This window comes from Gopherus flavomarginatus, chromosome 7, assembly GCF_025201925.1.
Source record: "Gopherus flavomarginatus isolate rGopFla2 chromosome 7, rGopFla2.mat.asm, whole genome shotgun sequence".
NCBI classification, from domain to species: Eukaryota; Metazoa; Chordata; order Testudines; family Testudinidae; genus Gopherus; species Gopherus flavomarginatus.
Window position 1 is genome coordinate 116,532,123 of NC_066623.1, and position 14,498 is coordinate 116,546,620.

A 14,498-nucleotide genomic window follows, 5' to 3' on the forward strand; every position below is an offset into this window, starting at 1 on the left:
TAGGAAGTGGACCTCCCGTGTAGATGGGTCCAGGCTGAGGTTGATGGTGGGGTGGAAGCTGTTCACCCAGGCAGGGCAGGTCAGCTGCCAAACAGGTTTGCCTGGTCCAGACATGCTGCTGGGAAGTGATTACACAGCAGGGAGGAAGCCACCGGGTCCTGCACCCTCACTTTGCAGTCAGACGTGACTCAGCCAGCCAGTAAAACAGAGGTTCATTCAATTACAGGAACAGGGTCTAAAACAGAGCTTGTAGATACAGTGAACCGGACCCCTCAGCCGGGTCCATTCTGGGGGGCAGTGAACCAGACCCCCCACGTCTGCACTTCACTCCTCAACCCCATCAGCTCCAGACTAACAACCCCTCCCAGCCCCTCCTCTCTCCTCAGCCCCTTTCCCGGGCCAGGAGGTCACCTGATCCCTTTGTCTCCAACACCTTCAGCTGGCACCTTTGCAGAGGAGGGGCCCAGGCCATCAGTTGCTAAGAGACAGAGTGTCAGGCATTTAGGTGCACTGGCCCTTTGCTCTGCCCGATACTTAAGAACTGCCTAGGGTACACTGAGGCACCAACACAGTATTCAGAGAAAACATTAAGAACTTTCCCAATTCGTCACATCTGTGGAGGGTCTGGTTCACTGCCCCCCAGAATGGACCCAACTGAGGGGTCCGGTTCGCTGTATCTACAACCTCTGTTTTAGACCTTGTTCCTGTCATTGAATAAACCTCTGTTTTACTGGCTGGCTGAGTCACGTCTGACTGCAAAGTGAGGGTGCAGGACCTGGTGGATTCCCCAGGACCCCACTGAGGCAGGCTCGCTGTGGGAAGCGCACGGAGGGGCAGAGGATGCTGAATGCTCCAAGGAGAGACCCAGGAGGTGAAGACGTGTGAGCTTCTTGCCCTGAACAAGTCTGCTCCAAGGGAGAGGAGGCTCCCCAAAGTCCTGCCTGGCTTGGTGGGGTGCAGTTCCAGAGCATCGCCCGGTGACTCCGTGACAACTGGTGGAAGCGGTGGGATTCAGCTGTTGGGGCAGGAAGTGGGACCGAAATTGTGATGGAATTTTTCCAGAGTCTCCTTCCCATCAGTCCAGATGATGAAGATGTCGTCAATGTAGCGTAGGCTGAGAAGGGGCGTGAGTGGACGAGAGCTGAGGAAGCGTTGTTCCAGGTTGGCCATAAAAATGTTGGCATATTGTGGGGCCATGCGGGTGCCTATAGCGGTGCCACTGATCTGGAGATATATATTGTCATCAAATTTGAAATAGTTGTGTGTGAGGATAAAGGCACAGAGCTCAGCAGCCAGTTGTGCTGTGGCATCATCAGGGATACTGTTCCTGAAAGCTTGTATTCCATCTGTGTGTGGGATATTTGTGTAGAGAGCCTCTACATCCATGGTGGCTAGGATGGTGTTTTCTGGAAGGTCACCAATGCATTGTAGTTTCCTCAGGAAATCAGTAGTGTCACGGAGATAGCTGGGAGTGCTGGTGGCATAAGGTCTGAGCAGAGAGTCCACATATCCAGACAGTCCTTCAGTGAGAGTGCCAATGCCCGAGATGATGGGGCGTCCAGGATTTCCGGGTTTGTGGATCTTGGGTAGTAGATAGAATAACCCTGGTAGGGGCTCTACGGGTATGTTGATTTGTTCCGGTGTTAGTGTAGGGAGTGTCCTGAGTAGATGGTGCAGTTTCTTAGTGTATTCCTCAGTGGGATCTGAGGGAAGTGGCCTGTAGAATTTGGTATTGGAGAGTTGTCTGGCTGCCTCCTTTTGGTAGTCAGACCTGTTCATGATGACGACAGCGCCTCCTTTATCCGCCTCTTTGATGATAATGTCAGGGTGGTTTCTGAGGCTGTGGATAGCATTTTGTTCTGCACGACTTAGGTTCTGAGGCAAGCGATGTTGTTTTTCCACAATTTCTGCCTGTGCATGTCGGCGGAAGCATTCAATGTATAGGTCCAGACTGTCATTTCAATCCTCAGAAGGAGTCCATGTAGAGTAGTTCTTCTTGTGCTGTTGGTGGGAGGGTACCTGTGTATCAGTGCACTGTTCAGTGTTGTCCTGAAAATATTCTTTGAGTCGGAGACGGCGAAAGTAGGGTTCCAGATCGCAGCAGAACTGTATCACGTTGGTGGGGGTAGCAGGGCAGAAAGACAGTCCCCGAGATAGGACAGACTTTTCTTCTGGGCTGAGTGTATAGCTGGATAGATTGACGATATTGCTGGGTGGGCTAGGGGTACCACGGTTGTGGCCCCATGTGGCTACTTGGATCACAGCAGCCCCCACAGTAGATTTACCCACTCCAAATTGATTCCCGACTGACCGGTAGCTGTCTGGAGTTGCAAGCTTCCAGAGGGCTATCACCACTCGCTTCTCAGCTGTGAGGGCTGCTCTCATCCTGGTATTCTTGAGCTTCAGGGCAGGGGAAACCAAGTCACAAAGTTCCATGAAAGTGCCCTTATGTATGTGAAAGTTTTGCAGCCACCAGGAATCATCCCAGACCTGCAACACCATGCAGTCCCACCAGTCTGTGCTTGTTTCCCAGGCCCAGAATCAGTGTTCCATGGCATGAACCTGCCCCATTACCATCATGACGTCCAAATTGCGAGGGCCCGTGCTTTGAGAAAAGTCTGTGTCCATGTCCTCATCACTATCATGATCGCGCTGTTGTCATCTCCTCACCTACTTTTGTGAGTTCTGGTTCTGCACATACTGCAGGATAATGTGCAAGGTGTTTACAATGCTCACAACAGCAGCAGTGAGCGAGCTCCATGCTTGCCGTGCTATGGTGTCGGAAAGAGAGCAGGAAAGCAGAGTTGCAGCAGAATCGGTGGATGACAACATATGCCATGAGAATAAATATTTATACTGAACAACAAGAGGACCTGTGAGGTGGATTCATTGCACCAGGAGAGCAGAGTTGCAGCGGACACGATGGAGGACGATGGTTTGCAGTCCTACTGTTCGACTGCTGCCAGCAGCACCCAGGACACAACAGCGGCTGTGTCTGTGAGCTGAGCTGAGTGAGCTGCACGCTTGCCACAGTATGGCATCTGTGCGGAAAAAAGGCGCGAAATGATTGTCTGCCGTTGCTTTCACGGAGGGAGGGGCAACTGACGACGTACCCAAAACCACTCGCAACAATATTTTTGCCCCATCAGGCACTGGGAGCTTTACCCAGAATTCCAATGTGCAGCGGGAACGGTGGGATAGCTACCCACAGTGCACTGCTCCATAAGTCAATGCTAGCCACGGTAGTGAGGACACACTCCGCCAACTTAATGCGCTTAGTGTGGACATATGCAGTCGACTGTATAAAATAGATTTCTAAAATTTGACTTCTATAAAATCGACCTAATTTCGTATTGTAGACATACCCTAAGACTGCTAAAAATATTACTAGCTGGGTAATACTTTGGGGCAGGCTTTTGGGAACATGTGAATAGGGTAATTCCTCCCAGGGTAATAGTACACAAAGTTCTTGCTTACAGTCAATTAAAAAACTTTCCCTGATCAGTATTTCAATGCCAAACAAAGATAGATCAGTCCCCCACGTCATAAAACACAAGCATAACAATATGGTCTGCTCCTTTCAGGGCCCAGGCAGTCCTCTTCCATTTTCAGACCCAGCTGGAAAGGGCCAGGTGATCCCTATAAAGATCTAAGGGCTTGTCTACACTTACATTTTATAGCACCTTAACTTGCTGGCTCAGGGGGGTGAAAAATCATCCCCCTGAGCACAGCAAGTCTGAGCGCTTTAAAGCGCTAGTGTAGACAGGCTCCGACCATGGATTCGAACAGCTCCTGCTCAGACATACCCTCGCTGAGGAGCAGCAGAGACAGACCAGAAGCCTGTTGGAGGCCTTTCCCAGGACCTTCACAGACTTACCAGGGCAAGCCATCCCAGTCCGGCACATCATCCTGACAAACCTCTGAGAGATAATCTGCAAGGCGACACGACCTCTCCTGCAACAAATGCGGGAGGCATTAGAGAAGGGGGTCCAGGCAATGGGGGACCTAGGGGGTATCGATAGGTCACAGAGCCAGTGATGCTGCCCCATGGTGCTGGTCCCAAAGTTGGACAGGACTCTTCACTTCTGCAATATCCAAATTTGATGCATACCCAATGCCCTGGATTGATGATCTGCTCTATCGACTCGGAGAGGCCCAGTACATAACAACCCTTGATCTCATCATGGGTTACTGGCAGATCTCACTGGACCCAGGGTCAAAAGAAAAAATAGCCTTCGCCACCATGCAGGTTCTACCAATTCACTCAGATACCCTTCGGCCTTTGTGGCACCTCAGCAACCTTCCAGTGGCTAATGGACCGCCTACGAGAGCCCCACACTTAGTATGCCTCTGCGTACCTCAAAGTGGTGGTCTACAGTAGATCAGAAGAATTTTTTTAACTGAGTTATTTTGATTTAGCATGAAAATGTATTAAATGAAATAAAGGTATTTTTGTTACTTCAAAAATGAGTCACAAATTACTATTTGACTGACCTACCACTTGGTTATTTGCAAACTATTCCACACTGATAATATCCTAAAAATTACCCAGAGAGCAACTGTAAATAAATGCAACCTTTTTGAACAGTTTAAAAGCATAATGATAGCAGAGAAAGATATTGCTTATACCCGTGGCTGCAATGCACAGTTTGCAGGCATTTGAAGAATCTATCCACAGCTTGCATCATGCTGTGAATGTGCTTAGTCAAATGATGTTTTGTACAGAAATGAACTACATGATCAGGCAAGAATCCTCTTTTAGGAGTAATCTTTGTAACTAGTTAAGGGACTGCAGCAAATCTTGTAGACATACTATGAAAACTCAAGGGCTCAGTGGGGAGGGAGGGGGCACCCAGGGCAGGGGCCTTGGGCATAGGCATTGTTTGACTTTTATTTGAGGTGAGCAGAGGCAGGAAAGGGATAGCTAGGGGCTGTTAGGGGGCAGGGGCAGCTCAGCATGCAGGGAGAGGGTAGCTAGGGGCTGTGTGTGGGCAGGGACATAGCTTAGGATGCAGGCTGGGGGTGGCTAGGGGCTGTGTGCAGGTAGGGGGTAGCTCAGGGTGCAGGGAGGGGGGTATGAGGGGCTATGAGAGGGCAGGGAGGTACCTCAGAGTGCAGAGAGGGGATAGCTAGGGGCAGTGTGCGTGCAGGGGGGTAGTTCAGGGTGCAGGGAGACGGCTAGCTAGGGGCTGTGTGCGTGCAGGGGGTAACTCTGCCAATGGGCTCAGGGCTTCTGCCCCACAGGGAGCACCAGTGCTCGGGCTCCAGGATTCAGCCCCCGCACCTCTCGGCTTCAGCCCCACGGGGGGCACCAAGAATCGGGGCGCCAGCCCCGCGCCTCTCCAGGGATCAGAGCTTCAGCCCAGCACCTTCCAACTTCAGCCCAGAGGGAGGAGCCAGGGATCGGGACTCCAGCCCCGCGGGGGGCGCCAGGGATCGGGACTCCAGCCCAGTGCCGCCCCAGGAATCGGGCCTGAGCCCAGCACCTCCCAGCTTCAGCCCCGCAGGGGGTATCGGAGATCAGGGCTTCAGCTGCAGGGCCCCACGGACCCCTTGAAAGGGCTCATGGACCCCCAGAGGGCCACAGACACCCTGGTGAGAACTACTGCCTTAGAGAAAACACTGTGCAGTTCTAACTCCATGGATTTGGAAAAGGAATGTGTCTGCCTAGAGCCAGGAACAGTCACTTTGTAACCTGCTCCCCTAGAAAAAGACGGTTACTCACCTTTGTAACTGTTGTTCTTCGAGATGTGTTGCTCATATCCATTCCAGGTAGGTGTGTGCGCGCCGCGTGCACGTTCGGAGAAATTTTTACCCTAGCAGCCCAGGCGGGTCGGCTGGGCACCCCCTGGAGTGGCACCTCTATGGCGCCCAATATATATCCCAGCCGACCCGGCCACCCTTCAGTTCCTTCTTGCCGGCTACTCCGACAGTGGGGAAGGAGGGTGGGTTTGGAATGGATATGAGCAACACATCTCGAAGAACAACAGTTACAAAGGTGAGTAACCGTCTTTTCTTCTTCGAGTGATTGCTCATATCCATTCCAGGTAGGTGATTCCCAAGCCTTACCTAGGCGGTGGGGTCGGAGTGAGATGTGGCGGTATTTAAAACTGCTACGCCAAAGGCCACATCATCTCTTGATTGTCTGACTAGCGCATAGTGTGCGGTGAATGTGTGGACCGATGACCAGGTCGCTGCACGGCATATCTCCTGGATAGGCACGTGCGCCAGGAAGGCTGCCGACGCCACCTGAGCTCTCGTGGAATGTGCCATGAGGTGGCTAGAGGGGACACGAGCTAGGTCGTAGCATGCGCGAATGCATGCAGTCACCCTGGAGGAAATCCTCTGAGAGGAGATTGGTTGACCCCTCATCCGTTCTGCGATCGCCACAAACAGCTGAGGGGACTTCCGGAATGGCTTTGTTCGCTCAATGTAGAAAGAGAGCGCTCTGCGTACATCTAAGGAGTGTAGCTGCTGCTCTCTCCGAGAAGAGTGTGGCTTCGACAAGAAGACCGGGAGGAAGATGTCCTGGTTGGTATGGAAGGCAGAAACAACCTTAGGGAGGAACGCCGAGTGGGGTCGCAGGTGCACTTTGTCCTTATGGAAGACGGTGTAGGGTGGGTCCACTGTGAGAGCTCTCAGCTCGGAGACCCGTCTGGCCGATGTAATGGCCACCAAGAAGGCCGTCTTCCATGACAGGTACGTGAGCGAGCAAGTCGCCAGTGGCTCGAATGGCGGGAACGTGAGCCTGTTCAGGACCAAGTTAAGGTCCCAGGTAGGAGCAGGGCGGCATACGGGGGGGGGGGGGGGGTAGGGACGCTCCAGGCCTTTAACAAATCTGGCGACTAAGGGGTGGGAGAATACGGAGCGGCCACCCTCTCCTGGTCGAAAGGCGGATATGGCCGCTAAGTGTACCTTTAAGGAGGATGTCGCCAGGCCCTGCTGCTTAAGGTACCAGAGGTAGTCTAGGACCGTGGGAATCGGGGTCTGCGTAGGGTTCACCCCCTGAGTAGCGCACCAGCAAGAGAAGCGCTTCCACTTGGCCCTGTATGTTGAGCGAGTGGAAGGCTTCCTGCTGTTAAGGAGGATATGCTGGACCGGTGCGGAGCAGCTGAGCTCCGCCATGTTCAGCCACGCAGGAGCCATGCCGTGAGGTGCAGGGCTCATAGGTCCGGGTGACAGAGCCTGCCATGATCCTGCGTAATCAGGTCTGGGTGGAGAGGAAGGGGAATTGGAGGGTCCACAGATAGGTCCAGTAAGGCGGTGAACCAGTGCTGTCTGGGCCACGCAGGTGCGATCAGGATTAGATGCGCTTTGTCCCTGCGTAGTTTCAACAGGACTTTGTGCACCAGAGGGAATGGAGGGAAGGCATACAGTAGGTGGCGGGTCCATGGCAGGAGAAATGCGTCCATGATCGACCTGGGAGAGAGACCCTGAAAGGAGCAAAACTCCTGGCACTTCCTGTTGGACTTGGTCGCGAAGAGGTCTATGCGGGGAAATCCCCACCTCTGGAAGATGGAATGGATGACATCCGGTCTGATCGACCATTCGTGGCATAGGAAGGATCAGCTGAGTCTGTCCGCCAGTGTGTTCTTGACCCCTGGGAGGAAGGATGCCACCAGATCTATCGACTGGGCTATGCAGAAGTCCCAGAGTCGAATGGCTTCCTGACATAGGGGAGACGAACGGGTTCCCCCCTGTTTGTTGATATAATACATGGCCGTTGTGTTGTCCGTGAGTACGGAAACACAACGGCCGTGCAGGTGTCGTTGAAACGCCTGGCAGGCGAGGCGGACTGCCCTGAACTCCCGGACATTTATGTGGAGTGACAGCTCTTGGGACGACCAGAGGCCCTGGGTGCGCAGGTGTCCTAGGTGGGCCCCCCACCCCAGGGATGATGCATCGGTTGTTAGAGTCATCGACGGTTGCTGTGGATGGAACGGCATCCCTGCGCATACTAGGGATGGGGTCAGCCACCAGTCGAGGGAGCGGAGAGGGTCAGGGGGGACCGTCACCAATACATTCAGGTGGTCCCTGCCCGGGCGGAATACGGAATGAAGCCACGTTTGGAAGGGCCTCATCCGGAGCCTGGCATACTTCGTCACGTAAGTGCATGCGGCCATATGCCCTAGTAGTGTGAGGCAGGTGCGAGCCGAGGTGATTGGGGAGGCCTGCAAGCTCCGTATGATCACGACTATCATCTGGAAGCGGGGTTGAGGTAAGTAAGCCCTGGCTTGAGTAGAGTCCAGGGTCGCGCCTATGAAGTCCAACCTCTGTGTGGGGACCAGGCTGGATTTCCCGGCATTGAGAAGCAGGCCTAGCTGGGAGAAGAGGTCCGTAACGGCCTCGACATGTCGCCGCACCTGTGACTGGGAGGTCCCTTTCAGGAGCCAGTCGTCGAGGTACGGAAAGACGTGGATTTTCCGCCGATGGAGGTGGGCGGCCACAACGGCCATGCACTTGGTAAACACCCTCGGGGCCGTGGAGAGGCCGAAGGGTAGGACTGCGAACTGGAAGCGCTGATGTCTGACCGTGAAGCGAAGGTACTTCCTGTGCGGTGGAAAGATGGCAATATGGAAGTACGCGTCCTTCATGTCAAGGGCGGCATACCAGTCTCCAGGATCCAGGGATGGGATAATGGTTCCCAGGGAGATCATGCGGAACTTCAACTTGAGCATCCATTTGTTGAGGCCCCGCAGGTCTAGGATGGGTCTGAGACCTCCCTTGGACTTGGGGATCAGAAAATATCGGGAGTAGAACCCCTTGCCTCTCTCGCCTAGAGGTACCTCCTCTATAGCTCCCGCCGCGAGGAGGAAACGAACCTCCTGCAGGAGGGTTTGCTCGTGAGAGGGGTCCCTGAAAAGGGACCGGGAAGGGGGGCGGGAAGGGGGTGAGGAAGCAAATTGCAGATGGTATCCGTGCTTCACTGTGCGTAGCACCCAACGGTCTGAAGTTAACCGGGACCACGCCGGGAGGAAGTGGGAGAGGCGGTTGGAGAAGGTAGGGGAAGGATCCTGTCTTGCGTCTGGTATGCCGTCCCCAGGCGCACCTTGAAAAGCCGGACTTGGAGCCCGGTGGTGCCTTGGAGGGCCCTTGGCTTTGGCCTCCCTGGGAGCCGGATTGGCGTCTGCGGCCCCCCAGGCCACGCCGTCTATTGAGGTTCTGCCTCTGACGGGGTGGGAAGTATGGGCGTCATGCTTGGGGCCTGAAGGGTCTACGCTGGGTGGAAGGTGTATGCATCCCCAGCGAGCGTATGACGACTCGATTGTCCTTCAGGTTTTGTAATTTGGAGTCCGTCTTGTCCGAGAACAACCCTTTCCCGTCAAAGGGTAAGCCCTGGACTGTATATTGGAGTTCCGGAGGTAGTGTGGAGGCTTGAAGCCATGAGATGCGCCTCATGGTTATTCCGGAGGCCAGGGTTCTGGCTGCTGAGTCAGCCGCGTCGAGGGAGGCCTGGAGGGAGGTCCTGGCCACCTTCTTACCCTCCTCCAGGAATGCATTAAATTCCGGGCGTGAGTCCTGGGGTAGAAGTTCGGAGAACTTACCCACCTCCGCCCATATATTATAGTTATAACATCCCAGTAGGGCCTGCTGGCTGGCCACACGGAGTTGCAAGGCCCCAGCCGAATACACCCTGCGCCCCATGAGGTCCATTCGCCTAGCTTCCTTGGCCTTAGGGGCCGGAGCCTGTTGGCCGTGCCGTTCCCTGTCGTTGACAGACTGGACAATTAGGGAGGAAGGAGGAGAGTGGACATATAGGTACTCGTACCCCCGAGAGGGTACCATGTACTTCCTTTCCACTCCCTTAGCTGTCGGCGGGATGGAGGCTGGTGACTGCCACAGGTTATCGGCAGTAGACTGGATAGCCTTTATGAATGGGAGGGCTACCCGGGTAGGTGCATCGGCCGAGAGGATGCTCACTACCGGGTCCTCAACCTCTGGGACCTCCTCCACAGGTAGGTTGATATTAAGGGCCACTCTACAGAGGAGGTCCTGGTCGGCCCTGAGGTCTGTCGGTGGGGGTCCTGACGCTGAAGACCCAGCCACTGCCTCATCTGGCCAGGAGGAGGAGGAGGATACTCCGGGGATGACGGCATCCTGTGCAGTCTCCTGTTCCTGGCCTGGTTCCTGCTCGAGTTGACCCGGGGAGTCTGGTGGCGGCTGTTTGTCCGACTCAACCACGGGGGGGGCGGGAAACAGTGGCCTCTGGCACCCGATGTTCTGAGGCGGTAGAACGTGTCTGGGGCACGGGGGCACCCTGGGTCTGATGATATGCCGAGGTTGTCCAAAAACCCCACTGTTGGGCACCCGCGTCCTGCGGGTGGGGGTCCTGGAACACTCCCAGCGGTACTTCAGGATCCTGGTCCCGTTCGTAGTAGCTACCCGCCTGGGAGGATGCCGACGTGCCTCTAGATGGCCAAGGTGGAGCGGCGAAAGTCGGTGCCGAGGTACCGACAGACCTTACACCTCTGGGTAGTGGTGACAGGTGTCGGTATTGGTGACGGTGTTGAGAGCGAGACCGGGACCTGCGACCGGCTCGGTGCCGGGAAGTCGACCGGGATCCCGAGTGCCTCTGTCTTGATCTGCTCCTGGAGGCGCGGCGCCCACCACGGTGCCGTGAGCTGGAGCGGTACCAGGAGTACCGGGTTGACGCTCGGGACGTCGACCGGTGCCGGGAGCCTGACCGGTGCCGGGAGCGTGAGTGGTACCGAGGTGATCGGTGCCGGGAGCCTGACCGGTGCCGAGGTGATCGGTGCCGGGAGTCTGACCGGTGCCGGGACCGAGATCGACGTCGGGAGCATGAGCGACGCCTCAATGCAGAGCGTCAGCGGGACCGCGATCTGGAACGGTGCCGGTCTGCTATGCTGACCGAAGCTGGTCTGGTCAGGGTCAGTTTGCCCATGGAGTGTAGGACCCGCACCGGCGGTGCCGGGGGTAAGGGCAACGGTGCCTCGGTGATCGCGATCAGATCCCTCGCTGTGACAAACGTCTCCGGGGTAGAAGGCGAAGCAGGCTCTAGCACGGTGTGCACCGGGGAGCCGCCAGGTGCCGGACTCCACGGCCCTCGTGGGGTCGGAGTCAATGGTACCGGCTTAGACGGTGCCGCGGCAGGTATCGGTGCCGGGCGATCCGTCTTTGGCGCAGGCTCTGACTGCGAGGCAGTTGGTGGTGGGATGATCTGCGCTTTCGCCGCCTTCGGCCTCGGGGAGAGGGAGTGGCTCGGAGTCGGTTTCGGTGCCGGCTTCTTGGTGGCAGCACTCGGTGCCGTGGCGGTGCCCTTGCTTACCGGCTGACTTGTGCTCGGTGCCGAGGGCGGAGGTGTCAGGGCCACTTCCATAAGGAGCTGTCTTAATCTAATGTCACGCTCCTTCTTGGTTCTCGGCTTGAAGGACTTGCAGATTGAGCACTTGGCCGATAAGTGTGACTCCCCGAGGCACTTCAAGCAGGAGTCATGGGGGTCTCCAACTGGCATGGGCTTGTGACAAGCTGAGCACTGCTTGAAGCCCGATGAGCCGGGCATGAGCTCCGGCTCCCGGTGCGGGGAAGGGGGGGGGGTCCCCGATCCCCTCAAACTACAACTAATAACTACACTAATAACACTAGATAACTAACTGACTAATAACTATATTATATATGTACAACAATAAACTATAACTACTATATACAACGATAGCGAAATGAGCTGCTAGGGAGTGTGGAGGTCAGCGAAGCCGCGCTCCACAGTTCCAACGACCGACACGGGCGGTAAGAAGGAACTGAAGGGTGGCCGGGTCGCCTGGGATACATATTGGGCGCCATAGAGGCGCCACTCCAGGGGGGCGCCCAGCCGTCCCGCCTGGGTTGCTAGGGTAAAAAGTTTCTCCGACGAACGTGCACGCGGCGCGCACACACCTACCTGGAATGGATATGAGCAATCACTCGAAGAAGAACCCAGTTGAAGTCCTGCCAGCTAGAGGGTGGCAAGCCCCGCAGCCCCAACCGGAGCGCGGCAAGCCCCGCAGCCCCGACCGGCAATCCGAAGTGCTGCGGAAGACTGGGAGCCCCACCCCCCCAGGAATCAGGCCCCGCACTTGCCAAAGCCATCCCTGAGTGGTTCTCTAACGTATTTGATCACACCTCCTTTCTTTGTATCTGTAGTAGTTTAGGCCCCTCCCCTGCCATACAAGTACATAAACCGATACAAAAAACAAAATGCAACTCTCACAAAATGTTAAAAACAATAAAGCATTGATTCAAACAGAGCCAAGGAAAACTGCGATGGTGGTATGCTTACAATTAAATGTACACACCGTATCGTAGCAAAAGGATTAAAGTACAGATGGCAACGACTTTGTATAATGCTCTGCAAGTTTAACAGAAATCTGTCAAAATGCACAACACCATCTAGAGTCAAACATACAGTGCCATCTGAGGATGTGATATGTATGGAGCAATCAGCTTTGCTATTCATTGCTGTGGGTACAATATGCGCAGTAAGTTCCTAAAACATTTCATGCCCTCCCACCCCACCCCCAATACATTCCACACACACACACCCAGGAGGCACGCCCCTCAGTTTGAGAACCTCTGGTTTAGATCATTATCTCACTTTCAGCACCTACTACCCTTTGTGGAACAAGGGCAGAGCAGCTGAGAACTGCAGCATGGTTTCTGAAGAAGCGACTAACTCCACAAGTTTTAAGGAGTACATTTTTCCTGCTTATGGGTTTTCCCACAAAATGATTTCCCTTAATCATTAAAACAAGTTATGATTTGGCCCTTCCTTTTTATTAAATGGAAGAAATCCAGGTAATTGCAGTTTAAAATTTTGAGACCTCCTTGACTATGCTGATCAATGTCATTTAACACACACGCATCCTAGAGATAAAACTTACTTTTGCATCACTGAAACTATATTTCTATTTGCATTACCCCCTCAAGATTTTCTTCATCACAAAATTAAATGTTCACTGCCCAGTTAACCAATCTATACATCAAGCTTAGAATCCATAACCCTAAAGTACCTGCATCAACATCTAACTAAAAAAATCTCCTTTTCTGCAACCACATTATACTCACCCGTGTTATTAAACCAATTTCCATATTGGGGTTTCAAAATCCACCATTTTCCTAACATTTTATGTGTAATATCTGTCCTACTCCATAAAGGGTCATTTTTCTCCTTGAACAGTACATTATTGGAATAAATCTGAGGAAAATATTTTAAGGAAGTAGTAAGATTTGGAATTCAAAACAATAAAGATTAAACAAACCCAGAACATATGAGAGAGAGAGTGATAGGGAAAAATAAGTCAGGTAGTTAATCGCATCACTCTAGAATAAGCTTGCTAGTCCACTTGTTTTCTTCTTGCCGTTTAATTTCAGTTAAATCAAACTATACTGCGTAAACTTGACTAAATAGAGGAAACTGCTAAAACGTTCTCTAGCTAGTTAATTAGAAAAACTGATTTAGCTACACTTTAAAGACAAACTGCAAAGCTCTCTCAAAAACAAAAACTAGTCTGTAAGATTCCAAATACCATATGACTGTTGTAAAGTAGGTCATAGAAAGGCCCAAAAAAAATAAAAATATCAACACAGTCCTGCAAAATCATGAAAATTTACCAGCCCCAGTGCAGAATCTATTCACCCGACCTTACTGAAGTCATGATGAAAAATCTAAATGATACTGCCCTGTCCAAAAAAAACCAAAAAATAAAGACAAAGTTATTTATTGCAGGCTAGTGGGTGAACTGAGTTTTGCAAGGCTGATTAGTAGTACTGTATCTTAAACGTGAACCAAAGTATATTTGAAAACATAAGGTGAAAACACTGTTGGATCTCATATCATTAACAAAATACAGGGACAGCTATAGTATTCTAATCAATGTTAAGATTATGGGAGACTTCAACTTCCTGGATATAGACTGGAGGACGAGTGCTTGCAAGAATAATAGGGGTCAGATTTTTCTGGATGTGATAGCGGATGGATTTCTTCATCAAGTAGTTGAAGTACCTACGAGAGGGGATGCCATTTTAGATTTGGTTTTGGTGAGCAGTGAGGACCTCGTAGAAGAAATGGTGGTTGCGGACAACCTTGGTTCGAGTGATCATGAACTGATTCAGTTCAAACTAGATGGAAGGATAAACGAATGTAGATCTGGGATTAGGGTTTTCGACTTCTCGAGGGCTAATTTTAAAGAGTTAAGGAAATTAGTTAGGGAAGTGGATTGGACGGAGGAACTTGTGGATTTAAATGCGGAGGAGGCCTGGAATTACTTTAAGTCGCAGCTGCGGAAATTGTCGGAAGCCTGCATCCCAAGAAAGGGGAAAAAAACCATGGGCAGGAGTTGTAGGCCAAACTGGATGAGTAAGCAACTCAGAGCGGGGATTAGGAAAAAGCAGAAAGCTTACAGGGAGTGGAAGAAAGGCAGGATTAGCAAGGGAAGCTACCTTGGTGAGGTCAGAACATGTAGGGATAAAGTGAGGAAGGCTAAAAGCCGCATTGAACAGGACCT

The 14,498-nt window shown here is 52.8% G+C and overlaps 1 protein-coding gene across 2 annotated transcripts in view; it reads right to left on the reverse strand.

The window, feature by feature from the left end:
- Positions 1-14,498, reverse strand: part of PTPRF (protein tyrosine phosphatase receptor type F) — a 628,470-nt gene that overhangs the window by 595,088 nt on the left and 18,884 nt on the right. Inside the window, exon 1 of one of the 2 annotated variants that reach the window (XM_050961085.1) lies at positions 3,878-3,933. The exons of the other annotated variant lie outside the window; for it this stretch is intronic. The gene's annotated coding sequence lies outside the window, so the exon portion shown is untranslated. Of the gene's footprint in view, positions 1-3,877; positions 3,934-14,498 lie in introns of those variants that run through there. 2 annotated transcript variants of the gene reach the window in all.